General features: G+C 35.2%; 1 long non-coding RNA gene across 3 annotated transcripts in view; it reads right to left on the bottom strand.

Annotated features, from left to right (window-relative positions):
* Positions 1-16,721, bottom strand: part of LOC105034315 (uncharacterized) — a 30,716-nt gene extending 13,995 nt beyond the window's left edge. The window contains exons 1-2 of one of the 3 annotated variants that reach the window (XR_012135435.1): positions 16,549-16,721; positions 16,339-16,425 (exon numbers count right to left, since the gene is read on the bottom strand). This is a non-coding gene — a long non-coding RNA (uncharacterized lncRNA). The remainder of the gene's footprint in view (positions 1-16,338; positions 16,426-16,548) is intronic. The other 2 variants (XR_012135434.1, XR_830129.4) reach the window with 2 other exon arrangements.
* Between the last annotated feature and the right edge of the window lie 8,996 nt (positions 16,722-25,717).

Genomic DNA, 25,717 nt, shown 5'->3' with positions numbered 1-25,717 from the left:
ATGATGAACTTCACTGATTTATTTTGTTTGTTTAAGGACATGCTTTATTTCTATGGAATTGGGTTCTCTCTAAACCTGTTCCTACCATACCGTATGAGATATGGCATGGTGAGAACTGAATCTTGGTTATTTCAAGATCCAAGGATATCCAGTCTGTGTCAATGACAGCAGGTAAATATATTAGAGGATAGATCTATAAAGCTCATCCTAAAAGAGTTTGAGATACTACTTTCTAATAGGATCACAATGTGATTGTGACCCGACATGCTATCTTCTTGAAAAATTGTTTAACTAAGATGAAATGGTGGGAGGAAAGTTAAGCTCAAAGAGAGTCTCTGAAAAGCAATGAGCCGTAGGACCTAAAGAACCTATTCTTAATGAGCCAATAGACGTATATTCCTCCTCTACCTCGTACACATAGTACGATCTTCAATCCTCTCGAAAGGTATTTGAGTATGCTTAACAAAGGATGTAGCGAAAATCATTTCTTATGAAAGATTGGGAACATAGAGATGATCCCAAAATCTACAACGAGGCGATGTTTTACATCGACTCCAAGAAAGGATGTGAATTAGCTTTCCTGACAGGATATCTTTTGAAGATTTCTGTATGGAATGGCTTATGGATTTCACTTCTCGTGATCGGAGATCACAAAATCTACAATAATCTTGGAGTTGGAACATTCATTTCGATGATATGATCAAACTGTTTGATTAGAAACGAGAAATTATGTGTTTTTAAAAGGATCAGTGGGAGTGTCTAATACTGACGTCAGTTAAAATATGGTTGAATATAAAATTCTCCATGAAAGACATAAAACAAGCATCCTATATTCTGTGAATATAAAGATCTATAGAGATAGATGCAATTGGATGCTTGTGTTTTCACAAACAAAATATAGAGATTAGATGCTGAAAGGGTTCGCATAGAAATCTTGAAGAGGAGTCTGCTACCCTCTTGGACATATATGTATGCCATATAATATACTTGAACTGATATAGTTAATACTGTGAATGTCATGAGTAGATATCAGTTGTATCCAGACTGAGAGCACTGGATTGCTGTGAAAACATCCTTAAGCTCTTGAAAAGAACTAAGAATTTGTTCTTATTTTTAGAGAAGGATCAAAGCTAGAAGTAGAAGGATACATCAATTCAGATTTTATATCTAATGTTGATAGTAAAATATCTACATCAAAGGTGTAATCATGTCGATATCTTGGAAGGATTCCAAATAATCGATTGATGGAAGCTGAGTACACTGTAGATGTGAAGATGCATTCTGGTTCAAATGTTAGTTGCAGAATTGGATGTCATACCGTCAGATACCATGACACTATACTGTAAAGACAATGACACCATAATCCTTGCTAAGGAGCCTAGGTCTCAGCAGATATCTAAGCACATAGAGCAGCAAAACATGTGACTACCTCAAGTAGAAATAAATAGAGATGCAGAGAGCAAACTCTACATGAGATGTGGATGACCCACTAGTAAGTCACTTGATTAGCCTAAGACTAAAACCTGTCTTGTGAAGATGAAGCCTAATACATGGCAGATTGACTTTAGTGCATGTGAGAGATTGTTGGATGTATGCCCTAGAAGCCAATCTTGACTGACACATTATATTTCTAAAATATGTTTTTATACTTTATGAGCATTTATATTACCATTCATGTTTTATGTGTCCATAAATCATCTGAGAGATTAACAAGATGATGACATGTGTTCTCAAAGAATTGAGAATTTGAGACGTGTCATTGATGGTTAATTTCTAAATTGCTCCTGATCATGGGATTATCATGGAGATGGTGATTGATCTAGATAGACCAGTGCACAGATCGCTTCCTTCGGACAGATGGATCTCGAGTCTGCGATGTAGTGACACTGAAGCGAGAGTGCAGGTAGTTGTTAGAGAATAACTAACATTGAGTGTGACCAATACGAGAAGTCACATGGATGTCTACTCACTCATTAGTGACTTTCTCGATATTGCAGTTGTATGACTGATCTTTTGACCTGCGATGCTACAACGGCTCACAGTAAGGCTGCTAGAGTTTGACTGACACATAAACATAGGTCTCAATGAGTCTTTGTAGTAGATATTGACGACAGTTGGTCCACTATAGGAGTAGGATGTACATCTAAATGAGATCTATCGATCCTAGTAGAAGAGAGTAGTCCTATAAAATTTATGAAGCTAAGTCTTTAAGTCTATGACCATAGCAGTGTGATTAATAGAAAGAGTTTCCATAAGAATCACGCATGGACTCGAACTGATTGAATCTATCATATGACCGATGATGAGGTTTGACGATTCATCCATGACCTGCCATCCGATCGGGACTCATGATAGAGGAACTGTATCATACGTTAACTGCATCTAGAGGTTCATCACTTTTTATTCTGCTAGGTTGCCACTACATACTGCTAGGTGTCACTGATGGATTGAGAGACCCACGAGCATCATCTTGATGATCAATGATCTTTGATGGGCAGAGTTAGAACGGTTCCAACCCATTGAAAAGAGTTTCAATGATATTGTGATAGGGATCACAATATATCTCACTACCAGACATAATAGAACCTATGAGATCACACACAAAGAAGCTTTCGACTGATCAGATAGTTGAATTACGAATATGAATCATGACAAAATTTGATTATCAATTTGATTGATGATTGATCTAATGCGAAAATTACATTAACTCGCTAAAGAGTTAATGAGTTATAGGAGGATTAATTAGCAATTGGATTATTAGTTGACTCAATTTAATTATGGGACTTGCATCAAGTCTAATTAAATTAGATTTAATTTGACTTGATATGGATTTGATTTGATCAAACCTAATTGAGTTATGAGATAATCAAATTGCATGGAAGAATGATTCCTAATTGAATTAGAATTTAGTTTGACTCAATTCCTAATTAGAATAGGATCCAAACAAAAATGTTTGAGTTTTTATTTGGATTAAGAATTCTCATTTTCATGGATGCATCAAATCCTAATTGGATTAGGATTAAATTGAGTTTGACTCAAGCACCAGAAGAGTCCAAAAGGACTAGGACTTCTTCTCTAATTAGATGACATCTAATCTAAATTGTTTGGCTCCAGATCAGATTTGATTTTTTATCTATTTGGGTCTAATCAGTTCATAATATGATTAGGATTGGTTGGATTTAAATTGGTTTAAATCAGCCACCTAAAAAAAGATCCATGAGATTAAAACTCCTTCCTTTCATGCCCAACAAGGTCCCACGCCAATCAAATTTTCACATCAAAATACCTCATGCCCCACTCCTCTTTTTAGAGTGTAATAATCCATGGAAACTCTCTTATTTCCGTGTGATATGGGGCGCACAAAATTCAGGTGGTGGGCAGCATAAAAAATCAAGAGTCCAAAATTGTTTGGACTCTTATCTCCTACTCAAAATCTAACTCCTATTTGCCTATTTAAACATGGTCATGTGGGACGTTGGATAGCTGATAGAGATCAGATTTTGGATGCCCAAACTAGAAGAGTGTGTGGAGAAAAACAAGGGGAGAGGGCTCCATGGCGTGAGGTAAGGTTGCACTTATCTCTTGTTTATTACAAACAACTAAAGGTTGGTTGTTAGGACACCTTCTCTCCCATCTTTTGTCTATGTTTGGACATAGGTTTCTTCTTTTCTCTTTGTCCAAAAGTTGGACAAAATTCTTACATCTCTAGTGTAAAGATTTGGTACATGGATTTTAAGAAGAAAAGAAAAAGTAATCTTCTCACAATCTCTAGTGTAGAGATCAACATCCTCCTACTTCTTCTCTACGAGTGTCTTGAGAGAAATGAAAATTTTCAACCATCAAGATGCGATCTCTGCAAGAGAGCTAGCATCTCGATGAGATCAAAAAATTTCTGATCAGATCGAAGTCTCGTGTGGATATTCGTAGAGATCAGACACTTGTGCGGCTTCAAGAGACCTTCAAAAGACATCCATGATCATCAGTTCGTGATGAAGATCGATCCATGCCAAGGTACGTTCTCTATTTATTTCTTCTCTATTTGATTTCTGTATCCGAATCCTATCTCACATATGATGATCCTATTTATGATTTTAAGATTTGATCTTATGCATGCTTAGATTAAATTAAATTTAATCTGAATTTTTAAATTTTCGCTGCATACTTGTTTTGAAAATTTTTACATACATGAAACCATGAAACTCCAACATAAAAAGCACATTGGTTTAATAATTTTATAAATATAATATAATTTTATAATCATAAAAAAATATATTTTCTACTTCAGAAATGCTTCTAAGTTATGTAATACATAATTATAATTTTCATAATTATTTTTATTTTTATTATTTTTTCAATTAAAAATAATTTTAAATATCATAAATTCTGAAAAATATGTTTTATACTTCATAAAATACTTCTAAATCAGCTAATATGTAGTACTAATTTTACAAAATTTTTTGAGTTAATTTCATATTTTTAATAATTATTTAAATTAAAAATATTTTTAAAAAATTTAGAAAATTAATCTGAGTATTGATTTATGCAGAACCCTATCACGGATTATACATATATTTCTCTAAGCCCTTGGACACGTATGAAGAACTACTTATTTATCATTTTTACTCAAATTTTGATCTAGACTACTATGACATAATATGTGAAAACTTTAATAAACAGACATGAAATTTATCTTGAGAATAGCTTGCATGACCTAAATAATATTCTGATTTTATAATTATTTATCAAATTTTATTTTTGAAAATATTTTTAATCCATATATTTTTAAATTTAAAAATTATATATTTAATAAAAAATAATGATTTTAGCATCATTATGTAGATCAATCATAGATCTACAACATATAATAAAATCATGCCAAAATCAAAAGATTTGGCATGGTCTTTTGTTTTTCTAGTTTCAAAGAATATCCGAGGCCCCAAAAAAAGAGGGGAGATAAGGGAGAAGGTTATGTACCTTCAATCTGACATTTCTTTCTTGTTTTTGGATTATTTTTTGATTTTTTTTTGGGGTGATGTGGAAAACCAGAAAAAAATGGCCTGAATCGGGTAGTTTGGTTGCATACTGAGCTGAACCAGACGGTTTGGACCAATTCAAGATGATTCGGACAATTTCTTGAAAATTGGGGCCGAACTGTGCCGTTCTCCACTAGTTTGGTTCGGTATGGGATGTACTATGATGCAAAATTGACCAAACTGGCTTGAGCATATGGAGCAAAGAGTCAAGGACACCTCAATTAAGGATATGGCTTGGATGTGTCTTAAAATTAAAAAAAAAAAGAGGACTAGGAAAGAGAAAGTTGAGTACAAATCTTTCAACAGCAAAAATTTGATAAAGTTTATCTTGTCTGGGTATTTAAATATAAACACAGGTATGTATATGTTTATTTATATGAATTAGAATTTGGGTAGGTAGTTAAAATGCACATGCATATATGCATGTAGAGCTAATAGCCAATAGAAGAAGATTTATATGATTCATACATCCATTTCAACTAAATCAGCATTATTTATTTGCATTTTATGTGAGGTTATTTCTTCTCAAGAACCATTTGAGATTTATCCACACAGAAACTGGATTTTCAAGCATTTTGCTCTTATACATTATATCTAACCAAAAACAGAACTGAAGTATTCATCTCTAAGGCCTCAAGTGGATTAGACTGGATCCAAGTCTAGCTTGACCTAAATTACATCTAGATTGGCTTTAGGTATAAGATGTAGGCATAGATTGAAACCATCAGTTAAATAGGTATAGATTGGTTCCACTCATCTTTCTGATCAGGTCAATCTCAAATCTAGGGCTGCACAAGTGGGTCAAGTTAGGTCAGAGATTTGCTTGATCTAGATTCAACCTCATTTAAATTTGATGCCAGTATTTAGATCCAACCCAATGTGCTTACAAATTGGGTTGGTCCAATCAGGTCAGGTCAACAATTCTACTCTTAAGATTCCATGCGAAAAAAGAGGTCAGGTTTGGTAGGTCTAGGTCCAGATTTAATCCCATATTTTCGGGGTTGCATCAATGTTGCTCCAAGTTAGGGTATTTTTTGAGGATAAAACTAGTAGATACTAGAAAAGCTAGTTACTTTATATGATTCTTCTATAGGTAAAAGAATGATATATTTATAGTATAATTATATAACATAGAAAAATTCATCATACAATTGTGGACATCTTAGCTCGTAGCACTCAATGGTGCCTCAACTATCAACTGAATATCTATGTACCTATAATTTATGCATGTATTCAAGCATGCTTCTATATCTAAATTTCAATTTATATATGGATATTTAGATTTTTGATTAATTTAGCTATTGTCCAGTTGGGCTGGGCCATAGAGTTACCTCACCCATTTTGGTTTATCATCACTTAATATTGGGATGGTTTGGGCTTGGATAAAGACAATGGAAGATGTTTCCCAAGACCACATATAACTAGGATCCAATTTAGATACAATCCACACCATTATTAAAATATTTGTAGAACAAGAGGAAAACAAGAGAGAAAGAGAGAGAGAGAGAGCAATAGAACTTTATATTTCTGTTTCATTATGTTCGATACATCTTAAAGATTATATATACTAGTGTACAAACTCCACATAAAGAATATAATATAGACTGATACAGGATCACACTAACCAAGAAAAATATTATGGTTTGATATAGGTGGTTACATGATCCCTAAATCACTCTAATAAGATCATGCTAACAAAGGAAAATAATACAAGTTGATACAAGATTGCGCTGACAAAAGAATATGACGATCTCTATTATATGATCTCTAAAATTATGCTAACACCCCCTTCAAACTCAAGATGGTACTGTAGGTGCCAATTGAGTTTGGAAACCAGATTACAAATATATTCAGAAGCTGATGTGGCAGATCAGAAGCTGACCTGATAGGCTAGGAGGAGCTAACATAGCAGCTTAGAAGCTAACATGATGATAAATCAAGAGCTAATGTGGCAGCTCAAAGGTTGAAGTGATAGATCAAGAATTGATGTAGTAGCATAGACACTGATGTGGCAAATTAGGAGCTATCATAGTATCTCAGAAGCTCAAAAGCCAATATAGCAGACTGATATATTATGCTGATGTGACAACATAAAATCTGGTATGATAAATCAAGAGCTGACATAGCAGCTCAAAAGTTGATGTAGTAAATCAGGAGCTGACTTAGTAGCCTAAAACTCAATATGGCAGACTAATGTACCAAGCTAATGTGACAATATTTGATGACATGGACTGTTGTATTTTATTAGTGGCAAACATAGCTCTCACATTATGATGACATGGCAAAAGTTGATGTGCCAAGCTTTGCAGCTGGGCAAACGATAATATGGTAGGATGTCATGACTAATCAATAATGATGTAGTTGGATGATGTCTTCTCTATGCTAACATAATAGAGTGACATGTCAATTATTGTGGCTGCTTTAGAAGACATGACTATAAGAAGACACACAAGATGGTAGTGGCAGTGAGAGCCGATGCTCAGAAAGAAGGCAGCCGAAGGCGGATGATCCTTATAGACGAAGGCACCATAAAAGAGAAGCAAGAGACCTCGAACAAGATGGAGTCGAAGGCAGCAAGTGAAACAGTGAAACTAGAAATGGAGAGAAAGGGGCCGAGTGATAGTAAGGAGAGACGATGGAAGATCTGAAGCTGAGGAGAAAAATGGAGAGCAATTGCAGATTCATTAGAAAATAAAGGATCTTTGGATGTTGATTCATCAGAAAATAAAGATTGATAGATCCGCAACGAGGATCTTCAAGACTTCTAGACATGGCAACAACAGCCATAGCAGAGATGGGAGAGATGGTGGCATCATATTAGACGATCGGTAGCACTAATACCATGTTAAAATATTTGCAGAAGAAGAAAACAAGAGATAGAGAGAGAGAACTTTATATTTCTGGATCATCACATTCGGTACATCTTAGGGGTTATATATACTAGTGTATAGACTCTACACAAGAAAAATAATATAGACTAAAACAAGATAATGCTAAAGAAGAAAAATATTATGGCTTGATACAGATTGTTACATGATCCCTAAAATCACTCTAATAAGATCATGCTAACAAAGCAAAATAATATAGACTGATACAGGATCACACTTACAAGGAAAGTATTTTTGACTTTGTTACCTGATACCTAAAAAACACTAACACCATGATTTAGTATGGAAGAGCTAGGATCAGTCTTATTGGGTACAGAATGAGTTCAAAAGTAACAAATCAAACAATAACTAGAACATATATATATACACACACATATACATACACATATGTACATATACATACACATATGTATACATATACATACATATACATTAACATATGTATACATACATACATACATATATATATACACACACACTTTCTAACCATCCTGTACCATCCATGGGCTTCTAGCCAGACCCCAAAGCAAGATTTTGACTATAGCATCTCAACATATTAGTGCCTATGACATGATCATTTGTATATATAAGCTATTGATATGTGTTATCACTATTGCAATGAATCTTTTGTATGGGAGTCATACTAGTATGCACATGAATTTTATGGCAAGTAAAAACATAAGGATGGAACAAGAAAAATTTAAGGCTAAATTGTCAATGTTTCTAAAGCCACCTCATGCTTCTAGCAACCTCATCCTTAATAGCAAGATTCGTCGAACTGTCCCGAACCAGATAATTCAGGATGTTCTGAGCCATACCGACAACAAACTGGGACGATTCGGACAGAAAAATCAAAATACCGGACGATGGAGAGGGAAAGAAAGGAAAAAAGAGGAAGAGGAAGATGGGACGATGCCGTCGGAGGCCCGCCAAGGCCGTTGGAGGGCCGCAGAGGCCTCCATGGCTCGGTATCATTTGATAGGATGTTTAAACAAAAGAGAAAGAGAGAGAGTGAGGGGAGGCGATGGTAATGGAGGGTCGTACAGCCGGCAGAGAGGCTGTTGGAGGGCGTCGGATGGTCGCCGTGGCCATCGGACAGCAGAAAATACGCGGGCCGAGCTGCAACCGCGGAACAAGGGCGACTGCCTTTGTTCCCTCATCGCTTTTTTTTAAAAAACACTGATGAATAGTGAAACCGCCAATAGGTTTGCCGGATTCACTGTTAAGAATTTTTAAAAAAAAAATAAAAACAATGAAGCCAACAATGGGTTTACTAGCTTCACCGTAATCTGGACTTTTAAAAAAAACTCATGAAACAGGGGCGATTGCCCCTATTTTCCACCTGCAGCGCCACAGGCATCAATTGCACCGTCTGGCGGCCAGCTGGAGACCCTCCAACAGCCTTTTCAATGACTTTTCCTCCCCCTTTTCTTTCTTCCCTCCCTCTCTCTATCTCTCATTTTCTTTCCGATTCCCTTCTCCTCTGTGTCGGTTCACGCCGATCCAGTATGGTACCAATCCGTACAGTTCATACCGCTGGCCGGCCAGCACAAGTCCTAATTCTGGTTCTGCCTTCCTTGCTTAATAGTAATAGTGATCTCATGCTTAAACAGCACATCCTACTTCTACCGACTCATATTTAGGTAGGTATTGACACCTCATGCTTGACTTGCCACTGAAGCTAGTACTTAGTTGGCACCTCATGTTACTTTACCCTGAGCAGCCACTTTATTCTTGTACATATCATGCTTAGAGCTCATAAAGTTGCCACCTTGTGCTTACATATCAGCCATCTAATTGAACCATAGCATGACACCTAGCTATTCTTATTCTGTGGATGTGCACCTCATGCTTCAAGACATCTATAAATAGGCGGGTGTTGCCTTCTTCCTGTTGTTTTGCAACTCTAGAAATCCTAGCCACTTACAGAAAGCAACTACATAAGTAAAGAAGATGAAGAATAGGGGAAAGCTAGAAGAAAGAAAGGACGGTGTGGTCAGAATCTTTGTGAATCATTTAGAGAGATAAGTGTCCTTGCATATTTGATACTTTATATTTTAGCAAGTAATAGACAGATTTTTTTTTTTTTACATGGATTTGAATTTTGTTTTCTACTCTTCACTGTTTATAAATCATCAAAAATCCTTCTTTCTAACTAAAGTTCAGGCAACTTATTGATTTTAATTTTAGCATTGTGCTTGTTACATGAATACTATTATATGTTATATAACCATGTTATATGAAAATGTTCAAAGGTTTCATAATTTTCTGATCTTTTCCCTAATGCTTTATAAAAGGTGAATTTTGAAAAAATGTTCCTTGGACTATTTGACATCCAAATTTACCAACATTAAGTCATCATGATTTAGATTCACGCTAATATATCAAAGAAATTTCCTTTGATTCTAGTAATGTGAAGTCTTCATTAATCAATTTATTGCCTAAAAGTGAAAAGTTTCATTTGCTATGAATTTAAATGAAAACTTTTGGTCAGTCATATTGTGTTAAATGACCCGCGCCAGCAGGTTGTAAGTTGTTGGCCTTCATGTTCTTAATAGAGACATGATGCAACAACCCTAGCCAGCAAGGGGTAAGTTGTTGTTGGCCTGTGTGTTCTTGGTAGAGACATGATGCAGTGACCCTGACCAGCAGGGGTAAGTTGTTAGGCTTTGTGATCATGGTAGAGACATGATGCAGTAAACACTTAACTACTGGGCCAATTGATCAGTGAACCCTGACCAGTGGGTGTAGTAGTTGGTTGCTTACCAATTGATATTGGAATGATCGCATGTGTTTCAAAGTTTCAGTATATTCTAATATTTATTTCAAGTACTTAGAGCATTTCAACTGTTTCTAAGTGTATTTTTGTGTTTTTCTAAAGCAAGTTTTTTAAATAATTTTGCATGAAAAGGCAACCATCTTGACGATACCAATTGCTTTCCAATATTTTAAAATAATGTTATATGAGTAAGCATAATTGGATATAATACTATAAGATAGTTATTGACAATTTGAAGTTTTGTAAGTATGTGTCTTTATCATTTCCACCATTCTATTTTCTTCATACTATATTGTTCACCATATTTGCATACTTGTGAGCTATGTAGCTTACTTAGATTATCTTCTATGTTTCAAAGTGAGAAGCCTATTGACTCAGACTGGTAAGAGATTGGAATTTGGAAGTATTTCGGTGTTCATAGTGAAGCTACTACCACAGAAGGAAGAGTTCGATTCTTTTTGTGTATCTTAAGGTAAAGCTAGTAGCTATAGAAGTGACAATATTAGTAAAAATAATGGTGGGTTTGTATTGTACCTATAATAAGGCATGTAATATTTCCTCTAAACTAAACTACTTTGTGCATTATGAGATACTGGAATGAAATAAGTCTTGATTTGATTTCAGGCTTTTGTGTTACAAAAGTTTAGCTTGGTGGAAAATTTAGCTGCTTTGTATGACCAAATGGCAATTTATTTTATAATTACACATCTCTAGGTTTAAAGAGGTATGTGCTTTCACAAAAATCAATTGAATTAAATTTGACCTTTCATTGAATGAGATTGTAGTCACATTCAGGGCTTGGTAAAGCCTAGTCCTGGGTCATTACACTGACGCTCATCTTAATGAGTGGCATGACATTGCCTCCTTCCTTTTTTTCCAATGACCACCTGACACTCCAACAATGTGTAACCTTTTGAAATGAATCAAGTTTCCTGAGGAGCCAAAGCATTGTTTCATGTTATAATAGATGCTGTATCTTAGGCAATAGTCCATAAGTTTTTTCTAACCAAACATTTGGGTCGTAGTAATATTTAGACATAATAAAATTTATGAAATCCTAAGACTTGAGAAATACTATTGCATTTAAAAGATGCAATTTCGACTCATAGCCCAAAATTAAGGTTTTGAACTAAAGTTGAGGAATCAACTTTTTATTCTCAAGAATTGGAAATTGTGAAGTATTTTTACTAAACTCAAATAGAGGATACTTTCTTATTTATATATAATGTCTTGAGGAACATTTGCTTAAATGAGTGTACATCTGAATAAATCCTGTTTAACTTAGCTTGTCTGTCCGTCTTTCACTGCAGCCTTTTGAGTCACCTAGTTGAGCCAACTTAACTGACCTAACTGCAAATGACCAACACGGGGAACTGACCTAAGCAAGTGATGGACTTAGTGAGCCCCACATATCTGAACAATCTCTTCCCACCTATAAATAAAGAAGAAGGAGAATAAGACGAAGATGATGATGATTATGTTAAGGACATGGATTCATCTGCATCATTAGGTAAGTAGGTTCTCCATGATCTTGAATGAGTTTTGAGCTTTTAAGTTTGAAGTCTTGAAATCAATCTCAAGCCAGCATATTTGATATCCCTATACACAAGCCTTCCTCCATGCCTTTGAATTTAAACTTTTATTTGCTTGTTATTTTGAATCTTGTAATTAGTTTTAAGCTTAAAATGTTTTTGAAATTTCAAAACTGTAGAGTCTAACTATGATATTGCATCTGAATTTTGAGATAAATTACATATTTTTGATCAAGTATTATTTTGATACAATTGACCACCAGCCACTTTTCAAACCTAGGTTTTTTCTGAATTTTGGACTCTATGATTGATTTAGTTTCTAAAGCTGCATTCTATTTTGATAATTTCAAATTGTTATGTGGTCCTGTGCTACCTTGAAATCATGTTCTAGTTTATACGTGAAATTATAAAATTGTATGAATCCCCTAATTGATATGTCAAACTCATGATTAACTTCAGACTCCCTTCCCAATAGGACCTCTTTTATATGTGTTTATTTTATTGAAGCTTTCTAATAAATGTTTAACATGATATTTCTAAGAATATTTTCCAGTACAAAATAAATATCATAATTGAAGAATATGAGTGGACCCACCCAGTTGGTATATCAGTGCCTCACTCAAGTTTCAAAAAGGAGCCCCTGTTTTAGTGGTAACTGTGGCCTTGTCTGGATTAACAATGAAGATCTACAAGGACCCATAGCTACATGGTACATGAGTGATCTTACTCAAATTAGCAATTAGGAACTTCTAATTATGTAGTATATGTGGACCCTTAGCCAAATGGCATGAGTCAAGCTCAAGAATAATGAATAGCCTCAATTACATCAGCAATGAGGATAATTAACGGGCAATATGAATAGTCACACTTGCATATGCAATGAGGATATGAGTAGCCTCAAGCAAATAAGTGAATCAAGAAAATGTGAATCGATATGAAATTCTTCCTTTTTGAAGTATTCAAGAATTTTCATTATGAGAGTGTTTTAGTGAACCTTTAATTGAACTTTTGAAAAAATACATGACAGTATTTAATGTTAATTATTTGAATTTTTCTCAACAATTGTTTATTTGATCTGTTCATAAAATTGAGTTTTTTATTGAAACCTTTGATTTTATTCCAAAGAATAACACTTGGATAAGTCAAATGTTTTTGGTGTAAACTTAAATTCTTGACCATTGTAGAAGTTTACTTGCTGAGCTCTCTAACTCACTTTATCTATTAAACGAGTTCTCAAAGAAAGAAGTGAGTGACTATAACAGGCTTTGCGTGAAGTGGGCTCGGTGACTTGAAGCTGCTGTTCGAATCTAGTGACTATTGAACCAACATCGAAAACATAGTTTTTTTTTTGCATATGGTATTGTTATTATCGAAGGCATAGTATTGTGTATTAGAGTATATGTTTAAGTTGTAAAGTGGATTTTGGCTTCAATGTTTTGGATTATAATATATATTTTTAGTCATATTATTGAATCACATGCTTTGAGGAGTTTAATTTTTTAATGATGTTTTGATCAATTATGATGGTCACACCTCAGGATTCGAGCAAGTTTGGATTTTGAGCTGTGGCATTGAGACTTAACGAGCCCCAATCAATTTGTAGCCTTATTAGATCACAGTTGTTAAAGATAGACATCAATTTTTAAATTAATTTTTATCAGATTAAGTTGTGACCATTCAGGTGTGATTAGCTCTATCCAAATCTCATGATATTATACCTTCCCTATTTGAAGGTCAGATTTGAATTTGGGACCAAGCCTAACCCATGGTTCTTTAACTTTTAACTTCAGGTATAAAGTAAGTCCACGCAATTATTGCTACTCCTCTTTGGACCTAGGACACTATTCCAAATCACATATGATGTCCGTATCAGACACATATTAGATTTCAATACTCAATGAATATTTCTGAGTCACATTTTTGATATTTATGTAAAATATGCTATTTTCCAAAAATTTAAAAAAAAATAATCTGGATATTTTTGGATACATTCAAGATACTACTCCAATACCTCCAAATATAAAAGGGAGGACACTATATTTCCTTTTTAAATATTAACCTTTCAATGATGAATGATCAATTTCATAGCATATGATGTTAATATTAAAATATGAAGTACATATTAGAGCCTATGGATTTGAATGATACCTAAACAATGAACTTGTAAAAGTTAATGCTATCATATGAAATATGGACTCCATTATTTTGATCATCTACCAGGCTTTATGGATGCTGTCCCATATGCATACATATGTATATACAAATATATATCTGTGTGTATATTATAAATGCATATATGTACAACATACATACGTACGTACATACGTATGTGTGTGTGTGTATCTATATATATATATATATATTCATATACACATTCTAGCTGTATCATATCCTACCCTTCAAGGTTTGATGATTAGCATATCTCTATAATGTTATATTTGTGTCATGTATCCATGTCCATGTTTCAAGGTATCCAGAAGTAGTGGACAACTCATTATTGTGAGATGCATTATCTTTGTTTAAATGACATCTGAGTGCCACAGTAAAAGAAAGAGAAGATGAATGAGAACTCCTTTGGGAGTTTTGCTTTCCCTTGATCAGGATTTCCAGCACATGCAGAGCACGTGCTGACTATTTTTTTTTTTTATTTTGGACCTGCTTTAAAAGCTGTAAAGCATCCTTTTGGGCCAAAGGGGCTGGACCGGTCAAATGGACTAAGCCCATTATTGGTCTGGGGTATCACACTATCACATCATATCCATGACTGTGCTTCATGGTAAATAGAAGTCATGGACCACTCATTATTATAAGATGCATTATCTTTGTTTAAAAGAGGTCTGAGTGCCAGAATAAAAGAAAGGGGGGTATGACTCCAATAGTAAAAAAATCATAAACCATCTATATCACCAACATAGAAAGTTGCAAGATGAAACAATTCTTAGCCTCTTGTAATAGCATGTGGATATGAATGTGCCTAATGTTAGCATAACAAACAACAATAAAACTAATAAATCTGAAATCATGGCATTGGAGGAAAAATTACACTGTGAAAATCATCCATGTTAAGTTCTTTGCACTGAGGACCTTGAATGATGTCTTCTTTGACAACCTTCCAAAAGTTTGGGTAAGAATTACTCATCTATCCAGTGATGGTGCCCTTATCAGTGGTGTGATAATAAAGTCAAACTCATCCTGGTCAATGATGCAGCTTTTTTCTAAGAAAGAGATAGCATCACCTATGTCTACTCCAGGCTATTTTCTTATTTCACATGATCATATAAATTTACTTTTTGGTTGATATCAGCAAACCATAACAGCAAGAGGCTAAGCTCAAGCTTGGCCTAAGAAGTTATAATTTGGGCAAACTCTTGGGGCTATTTCTTATTTCACATAACTATATAAATTTACTTTTTCAGTTTACGTCAGCAAATCATAACAACAAGGGGCCAAACTAAAGCTTGGCCAAAGAAGTTATAATTTTGGCTAACTGTTGCTTAGCTTATTCCAAAAGTCATTTAGTGTGCTTTGGTATGTAACCAGTGCAATTTAAAAGTCATTCTCTATTAGGGTATTTAGGCTTAAGAGATGCACACTTAAGGGTAGTGGTGTCGACCAATCTCAGACTATGATCCCTTACCAATTTACCAAATGCCTTATACCATGGTCCATCTTCGATGCTAACCAATTTGAATATCCCTCAAAATGGTTTTCTCTCATCCTTCATATTTCCCTCACCTTAACAGTCCAAGATTCTTGTATCACAAAAAATGGAAGCCCATGGAAGCTACTAAATCTGAAGTTTCAGGCTCATTAATGACATCCCAATCCACAATTTTCATTTGCCATGCCCTGCCAATGAGCAGTCCATTAAGATGTTTGTGGATGTAGTCTCGTTTGCCTAAATTGTGAAGGAATAAAAGTGATCATATTTCTCAAGCACATCCTACGTCAATCCAGAATCACACCATTCTTCATATGTTTCTGACTTACATATTTAACTTCACTTTTTTTTTCTTTTGTAATTTCAGTAAATCAAAAAGTCATTTACCTTTTCGCATAATAACCGAGAAATGAGCAAAAGAAAGAAGGAATCAGCAATTACCGACCGTGTAGAAGAAAATGTATCTGATCGAAGCTTTTTTTTTCTTCCATATCTGGCTGAGTACTCTCTATCCCAAATCTGAGCCCTTTCGCTGTAGAATCCAGTATTAGGAGAAAAATAGGTCAAATAGGAGCAATTAATGTGATGAGAAAAGAAAGAATGAAATCTCACACAGCTCCAGAGTCAGTGCATGGAGATGATGGTTGAAACGTACCGAGAAGAATTGAAGAAAAAGAGAAGTTGCTGCGGGCGGGCACTGGTGAGGGCTAGCCTTACCCGCAAATAATGGCAAACCTACCACAGCTGTCACACAGCTCGCCCAAAATCGCCCTGTACGATTGGATTGGATTGGATTGGATAAGGTGAGAGATTTTTCTCATCGGAAACTCCAAGCCGACCCAATTGTCACTGGATTGAGTTCACGTTCGCGATCTGGATTCGAATGGTTTGTGAGCAAGGGATCAATTTGGTTTAACAGATCGAAATTACAATCCTAAAGTACTTAATTAGCGAAAAACTCTTAAACACAAAATCACAGTCCGCATTAGAATGCATTTAGTTTTAAATTTCTTTTTGGTTGGTCGAGATGGTATATCAAATTTTGGATTGGTATGAGGCGGATGTATTGAGTCAAAAATGTTTTCATGATATTACATGATCAAAATGGTATTGAAAGTGGATCGAACCTAAATCTAAATCAGTCCATTGTCATTAGGGATGACAATGGGTTAAGTTTGATCAAATAGACTGTGATCCATACCTGCCCCATATTTGCCTCGGGACAGTGAGGCGGATCGAGTTAGATGGAATGAGTATTTTATCTATATCCATCCTAAATCCATTATAGATTGAGTAAAACCCACCTCATAAAGATCGAGTTGGATCGGATACCTGATAGGATAAAATAAATTACTACCCCTAATTTCATCCCTACATAATGCTACAAACTACATGACTAGAAATGCATGTAATTGTTCTCTCAAATGTAAATTAGTATGGTTACAAATCCTATTTTACCGTAAAATTGTTTGGTTATTCCATTTTTTATTTTTCCTTCTATGTTTAGTTAAAGATAAATACTTGATGCATTTTACATTGAGTTGCAAATATTTTTCTGCATTTTAAATTGCTGCAATATCAACTTTGCATTTTCTTCATTGCGTGCAAAATCTATCCAAGTGGAACTCACATGAATCTTTGTAAGCATACAATTGTTGCAATATATGCATTAAAATAATAGCTAGAGGTATACATGAGTTAGCATCATATGTAATCTCTGCAACAAATGATCGGAGTCTTATAGATTTTGAATCTATTTATGCAATGTAGGAAATATAAAGTTGATATTGTGATAATTCAAAATATAGGGAGTTATTTGCAACTCAATACAAGAAGTACTTGCATAAATGTTTTACAGGCCAAGAAACAAAAAAAGGGGTTGGATGGACTTGCATAGCAGTCTAACATATCTTGGCTCTAACTCCTATATTGGAGCTAGAAGCACCACATATCTTAGCTTTAGATTGTACAATCTTTTACCATCAAAAAAAAAAAAAGATTGTACAATCTTTGCCCCTTTGGCAAGAGGGGGGGATTCAATTTCATAGGGTGCCTTGCCTCTACTAACTTTGTGCCCTAGTACTGCAAGCACTAGGCTTAGTTTGCCCAGGAGCATAGTGATGTAGGAGCATCCAATAAGTACGTTTAATTAGTTACTTTGATATGTTCTTTTTTCTTCCTACTTTGTTTTAGTTTACGTTAATGGTTATATTTCTAGTCTATATCAAGTAGTCCTGTGAATAGCAAGTGATTTTTGATGAGTTTGGGCGGCTAAGATTAGATACAGTTTCTTTGTGATTAACAGCTTGGAGTAGAGAGCTACTGTAGCTTGGTATAAATTATCTTTTAGACTCAATATAAGCAGCCATCTTATTCTTGATTTATAAGTGCTTTTAAAACCCTAAAATTCAGTATTCTTATTCTTTCAATCTTACTGAATTTTAGTCCTATTCTATTGCTTACTTGTCATCTTTCACTTCTAGTACTTCTAGAGAATGTTTGGTATGCGGTGATCATCAAGATCAAAGATGATGTTCATAGAGATGATGAGATCACTACATTTGATTATACCATGATAATCCTGCATGGTAGTAATACCAAATTACCTCCTAAAATCATCATTCAACCTAGTGATGGAATACCCATCGCTAAGATCAAGTATCCATGATTACCCTAGGGTTGTGATCTTGGATTGAAATTAAAGGGCAAAAATGCCCCTGAGTTTAGTAGAAAATTTGATATATTAATGTATCTTGAACATTGTTTTTTAGAGGCGACAACCCAAGAGGGAGGGGGTTGGGTAAATTGGATTTCTTAAAAATTAATTTATAAACTTATGCCCAAAAACAAATTCAAGAGTGTCTATAGAGTGTTTAGCTGGAAATAAATATGCAGTAGAAAATAAGAGATATATACAACAACACAATCACAAAATATAAGATTTATATGAAGGGAAGGGAAACAATTTTCCTCCGGGATGTCCAGGTTGTATCTAAATTTTTTTAATATTTTACTTATTTAATGATCAAATTCTTATCTAAAATGCAGTGAAACCAGGGATCAAATCCCAAATTATCTGATATAAACCTTTGCAGAGGCCTGGATGTACAGACCCTCTACTTCGTATGCACGTCAGACGCCGCAGGAAAGTAGGATGAACTCCAATCCAATTGACTTAGCAACTCAATCAATCGAGGGATAGATATGCTAGTGTGACACTTCACACTAGTAGGTGGGACACCCAAAGAGACCCCACGCTCAAAGGAAGAGGGGTGGCAATAAAGGGAGAGGCCAAAGGAAAGATAGGACCTCTCTCTTCTCACGCCTCTCTTTCTCTCTTTTCTCTTCTTTCAATCTGATTTGTTTGCTATGCTATTGCTATGCATCCATAGGTAGAGACCCTCTCTATTTATAGATGATTCTCATGATCCAATGAGATTAGGACTCCTAATTCAAATCTGATTTAAATTGATCCAATTCTCATGAAAGAAGAATTCTATATGAGATATAATTGTCATCATATATGAAATCAACTTGCATCCAATCTCTCACCCACTTGGGATGCACCAAATAAGCACCAAACCAGATTTTGGTCATACTTCATGAGGGGGTATTCCCAGTGTAAGTAGGAATACTCATATCTCATCCAAAACAGATCCGATTCGAATCCGATTCGAAGATGGTTCGAAATAATTTCGAAAGGCTGTCAATCCCAAACTCTTTAGGACTTTTTACCAAATTAACTTGAATTTTAGACCTATTCAAGTCTAATTAATTTAGATCTAATCTAAAATTAATTAGTACTTAAATCCAATCTTTCATATGTTTCATGAATCATAGATCAGAAACTGTTCATCTCCGGGATCGAACTTGAACCTCATGTATAGTGCTAGCTAGACATAGTCAATTCTTCAATCCCATTTGACCTATAACTTAATTCTTAATTAAATTAGCTTATATGTTCAATCAAGTCAAGTACTTTCAAATTGGATATATAAACATAGGTCAATTCCTTCCTACTTTGTCTGACTTATGTGCGTGACTCCATAGGTTTAAACACTAAGCCGGTAGCACAGAATCAATTTCTGCATTAATCGAGATACATTTAGTAATGGTTTTCGACATTCAAATAGGTCGAATTATCATAAAAAAATATTTAGAACCCATATACATGGTTACCGCATAATTCATCCTTTTGACTCTGAATGCTTAGGATGGTCTCAGGTTAACTATCAACCGAGATTGCTTCATCCGCATTGTATTTCAACCTTTCAAATCCATCTCATGGATTATCTGGTCAAGATTTTACTAAATTAAAATACAGCGATACATCAATTTCAATAATCTGAAGGGATCAATCCATTTTGATCTACACACAGACTTCGCAAGTATTTGACTGTACCCAATAGCCTTCCATCGCTACATTAGAAATTCAGGTAGTCCGGTACCAAAGCACAGTGAGTTACTTGCAAGTCACTATGATGATCTCAGATCTGAAGATACTTATACCCATGTGTTTCGTGAGCAGCTCTTGACAGCAGAATGCTCAGCAGATGAGTCACTTGTTCAGTGACGATATACCCCTACATCTCACCTGTCTGCCATACCAGTGTCACCATACTCTTAGTTAAGAGGACAACCAATCCATATGGCACACAATGACCTCCACTTGATAAACTCATTGTCTCGTAATGATGTATCATTTGGTTGCAAACATATTTAAGAACTATATAATAAATCCTCTCTTTATCGTACACTAGCATAATTTTAGAAACTTCATCACAGTACAAGAGTTCAAGGAAGATGTCACTTTATGATAAAAAATATCAGAATAACTATTATTCAATAATCAATAATTTATATACAAAGATAAACTCAATCGTCACACGATTGATTTTAAGATACAATTTTCAATAATTCTCACTTAGACTAAAGCCAATCGGGGCAGTATCTTATACCCATCTTTCATTTAAAGTTATCGAACTCTTTGATCTCGAGAGCTTTAGTGAAGGGTTCGGCTAGGTTCTCCTTTCTGTTGATCTTCTGAAGTTCGACGTCATCTCGATTCACGATCTCTGCACCAGATAATAGTGATACAGAACATGCAGCATCCAATACAGCATTGTATTCTACTTCGCATACAGAATCGACCACAGTATATTGCTTGAAAATTTTTCAGCAAATAGCTCCTCCATTCAAGGTAAATACGTAGCCTGACATGCTTTTGCTGTCATCACAATCTGACTGAAAACTAAAATCAGTATATCCCACAAGTTTCAGATCAGAGTCTCCATAGATAAGCTATTGGTCTTTAGTATTTCTCAAATACTTAAGAATTGCTTTCATAATCTTCTAATGCTTCTCATCCGGATCTGACTGGTACCTACTCACTACTCCTAGTGAATAAGCCACATCCGATCTCGTACATATCACAGCATACATGATAGATCCCACTATCGAAGTATATGGTATTCTACTCATGCGCTCTCTCTCCTCAGGAGTTGTTGGACAATCCTTCTTGGAAAAAATAATTTCATGACCTATCGAAAGATAGCCTTTCTTGAAATTATCCATGTTGAACCGTTTCAACAAGACGCAATGTACGTGGATTGGGACAATCCAAGCAACCTTCTGGATCTATCCCTATAGATCTTCATCCCTAGGATGTAGGATATTTCTTCCAAATCTTTTATGGAGAACTGTGATGATAACCACAGCTTCACACTCTGTAAAGTCGGGATATCATTTCTTAGTAACAGTATGTCTTCCACATACAGCACAAAAAAATGACTACAGAATCAGAAGCTCACTTGTAGATACAAGGCTCTTTTTCATTCCTAACAAAGCCATACATTTTAATCACTTTATCAAAGTGCATGTTCCAACTCCTCGATGCCTGCTTAAGCCATAAATAGATCTTTTAGCTCATATACTTTCAACTCGTCTGTGGATGTGAATCCTTCAAGTTGTATCATATACACCTCTTCTTCTAGCTCTCCATTAAGGAAAGTGGTTTTAATATTCATCTGTCGGATCTCATAATCTAAGTGTGCAGCAATAACAAGCATAATTCAGATGAACTTGAGCATTGCCACAGAAGAGAATGTCTCATCATAATCAATACCATAATGCTGATGGTAACCTTTGAAAACTAGACGGACTTTATAGGTTTCTACCTTTCCGTCCGCTCCTCTTTTCTCTTAAAAATTTATTTACACCCTATGGATTTTATTCCTTTAGGTAGATCAACTAGTATCCATACATTATTGATCTCCATAGACTCCATCTCGAATTCATGACCTCAAGCCATTTCTGAGAGTCAGCCTTTGCATGGCCTCTATATAGGTGATCGGATTCTCATTATTCTCATCAAGTTTAATAGTATCACCGTTTCGAACCAAAAAATTGTAGTATCCGTCCGGCTGATGCAGTACTCTATCAGATCTCCTTAATGGTGCCTCTACTGGTTCCAGATTCGATTCACCAATCGAATCTAATTCTATATGTGTCAGTCTTTCCACCTCATGAACTTCATCAAGTTTAATTTTACAGGTATTAGCTCCTTCACCAAGGAACTCTTTTTTCAAAAAAATTACCCGATTGCTAACAAACACCTTTTATTCTGCAGTGAGGTAGTAGTACCCTTTAGTTTTCTTTAGGTACCCTACAAACAAGCATTTATCGAATTTCGATCCAAACTTATCTGTCTTTAAATGCTTGACATAAGCTAGACACCCTCAGACCCTAAGGTATGAGAGCACTGGCTTACGCCCAGTCTATATCTCATATGAAATTTTATTGACAGACTTATAGGGCACTTATTCAAAATATAGCAAGCATCTCTAAAGCATATCCCCAAAAAGAGATTAGCAGACTGAAAAAGCTCATCATGGATCAGACCATATCTAACAAGATTCGATTCCTCCTCTCAGACACACTATTATGTTGTAGTGTTCTAAGAGGGATCTATTGTGAGATAATCCCATTCTCTTCCAGATATATCAAGAACTCACTAGTGAGGTATTCACCTCCTCGATCTGACCGAAAGATCTTAATACTCTTTCCAGTTTATTTCTCTATTTCAGTACAAAATCATTTGAACATTTTAAATGATTCTGACTTATGCTTCATAAGATAGACATATCCATATCTCGATAGATTGTTGTAAACGTAATGAAGTAGTAGTATCCTCCTCTGGTACTTATGTTCATAGGCCCGCATACATCAGTATGTATTAGACCTAGGACATCACTGGCTTTCTCATCTTTTCCTTTAAAAGGTGACTTAGTCATCTTACCAAGTAGATAGGACTCATAGGTAGGCAATAATTCATAATTATTTATCTCAAAGATACGTTCCTTGATCAACCTGTCAATCTTATTCTTGTTCACATGACCAAGCTTACAATGCCAAAGGTAGGATTCACTGACATTATCTATTTTGGATATTTACTGGGTGTGTACATTACACTAACTGACCATGATATTGTGTATATGTCATATTTCAATTATCGATGCATAATTGTAGTATTATTCATAATAATATCACAAAAATCATCTTTTATTATAAACTTATAACCAAGTTTGGCCAAAAGGCCTACAGAGATGACATTCATCATAAAAGAGGGACAATAATGATAATTATCCAATATGACACTACTGGACTCGAAGACAAGCTACAAAGTTCTCAAGACCAGAACTGGAACAAGACTTCCATCTCCAACGTTAAGGAACTGCTTGTCCTCTCAAAATTTTCTACTTACCTGTAGTTCCTGCAATATATTACATATATTAATAGGACTTCCAGTATCCAATACCCAGATAATAGTATCACAAATAAAGAAATTACAAGGTGTTATCATATAAATACCTTGTGAAGCAACCACTTGCCTCTTTCTCTTGTTCTTAGGTCTGTTTGGGTCAATAGTGGCTATATAAGTAGGACAATTTCTTTTTCAATGATCCAGCTTTTTATAGAAGAAGCACTCTGCCTGGCTTTTATCAACTTTTGATGTTTTACTCTACTTGAGATCTATGGCATGGGATTTTTGCACTTTTTTTTTCTTTTCTCTTCTAGAGGATCGATACCCTGCAGATGAACCTCTCACTAAATTCACTGGCTCTTTCTGAAGTTGGTGATTCTTCTCAAAGTCTACAGTAATCCTAGCAAACCATGGTAGTTTACTGTAGGCTTCGTCATTCTATAATGACTGAGAAAGGATAAGTAGGATTTTGATAGCGAATTGAGGATAGCATCTTCGTCTAACTGTTCATGCAACGGAAAGCCAAGTTTGCTAAGGCGTTTAATCTGCTCAATATATATAATACATGATCAGTGACTGAAGTTCCCTCTTACATACGGGCATTGAGCACTGCGCAGGAGATTTTATGTCTCTCTACATCCTCAGAGGTATCGAAGGACTCATTCAACATTTGAATCATCTCCTCAGGTTATGCATCCTCGAACTTATGACTAAATTCATCGTTCATAGCTGTCCTCATCATGCAACACACAGTCGTCGGTCATTGAGCCACTTCATGTAAGTGTCTCTTGCAGCACGAGGAGCATTGGCTGCAGGTTCTTTAAATGTCTGATCCGTAAGGACATATAAAATTCTTTCATGCTCCAACACGATCTTCAACTTTCGATACCAGCTATCGAAGTTGGGTCTGGTGAGATTGTCGCTATCCAATAGCATATGGAGGGATAGTGTATTCGCTATAATTGAAAGGAGAAAATACTAGCCTATTAGATATGAATTATTTTTAATTCTGAAGACATAGACTTTAGTCTAAAGATTCTTTCACTATTTTTAACAAATTGGTAGTCTCTACCTCCAACTCGAAAATTATATTAATTTTTAGTGGATACTAGAATCCACACGGACTGCATTCGGACCCGAGTGTGGCTCGACCAACCCTAGTGCATCTATGGATAGGTTCATAATCAATTATTTCTCCAAACAACTTCTAGCAATAGATTCTACCCGAGGTGTCCCTTCAGTAGGCGTGTGGCACCTCTACTAAAATTTTGATTAGGTCTAACCATTAACATAACACACCAAGTGCATCCAACAAATAGATATCCAGGTCTGAGTGTGGCTCGACCAACCTGAGCATTGATCTGAAGGTACATCTGACGGTCATATGATGAATGACAATTTCAATATGTAATAGACACCAGGCATGTGGCACCTCCAATACCTATTTGAAATATTAGACTCATTATTACACACCTTAACGGGAGGCAATGATCAAGTTATCTCATAACTTATCACTTTATGGACCTAATAATTTAGAGGATTTGATTTAATTGATCTGAGAATAAGAGAAGAAGTCGACCTGCAAGCTGTAAATCCTCTCACTAACTTCATCAAGTCATGTAAAGGATTAAGTACAAGCTGGTCTAAAGACACCTAAATTAGTCACACTGATTCATCTTAATGGCATGGGTCTACACGAATGGATTAGTGATCTAATCAAAATATAATCTATCATGTTGGTCAGATAAGTGAGATCAGTGGGAGGGATCTGCCTTAACTCACTGTAGACACATCAGGTGAATAGCTCTCAATTAAAAATCACTTGATCGAATTTGCCAAACTTATCTTAGACACAACTGGTTAATTAGTTTTGATTGGGCACACCAGAAGATTCGGACTCAACTACGGAGCCACGATCATAATCCATTTATTAGGATCAAACATATGGACTTGATCAAACTTCAACTATTGAAATTGATTTAGAGAAATACTGATCTAATCTAATTCAACACTTAATAGATTTAATCAATTTCTCTACTTGATTCATATGTGTTTCTAACCC

Source organism: Elaeis guineensis, chromosome 11 (genome assembly GCF_000442705.2).
Source record: "Elaeis guineensis isolate ETL-2024a chromosome 11, EG11, whole genome shotgun sequence".
NCBI classification, from domain to species: Eukaryota; Viridiplantae; Streptophyta; class Magnoliopsida; order Arecales; family Arecaceae; genus Elaeis; species Elaeis guineensis.
The sequence above is the reverse complement of the archived record's forward strand: the minus strand, read 5'-3'. Positions and strand labels throughout refer to the sequence as shown.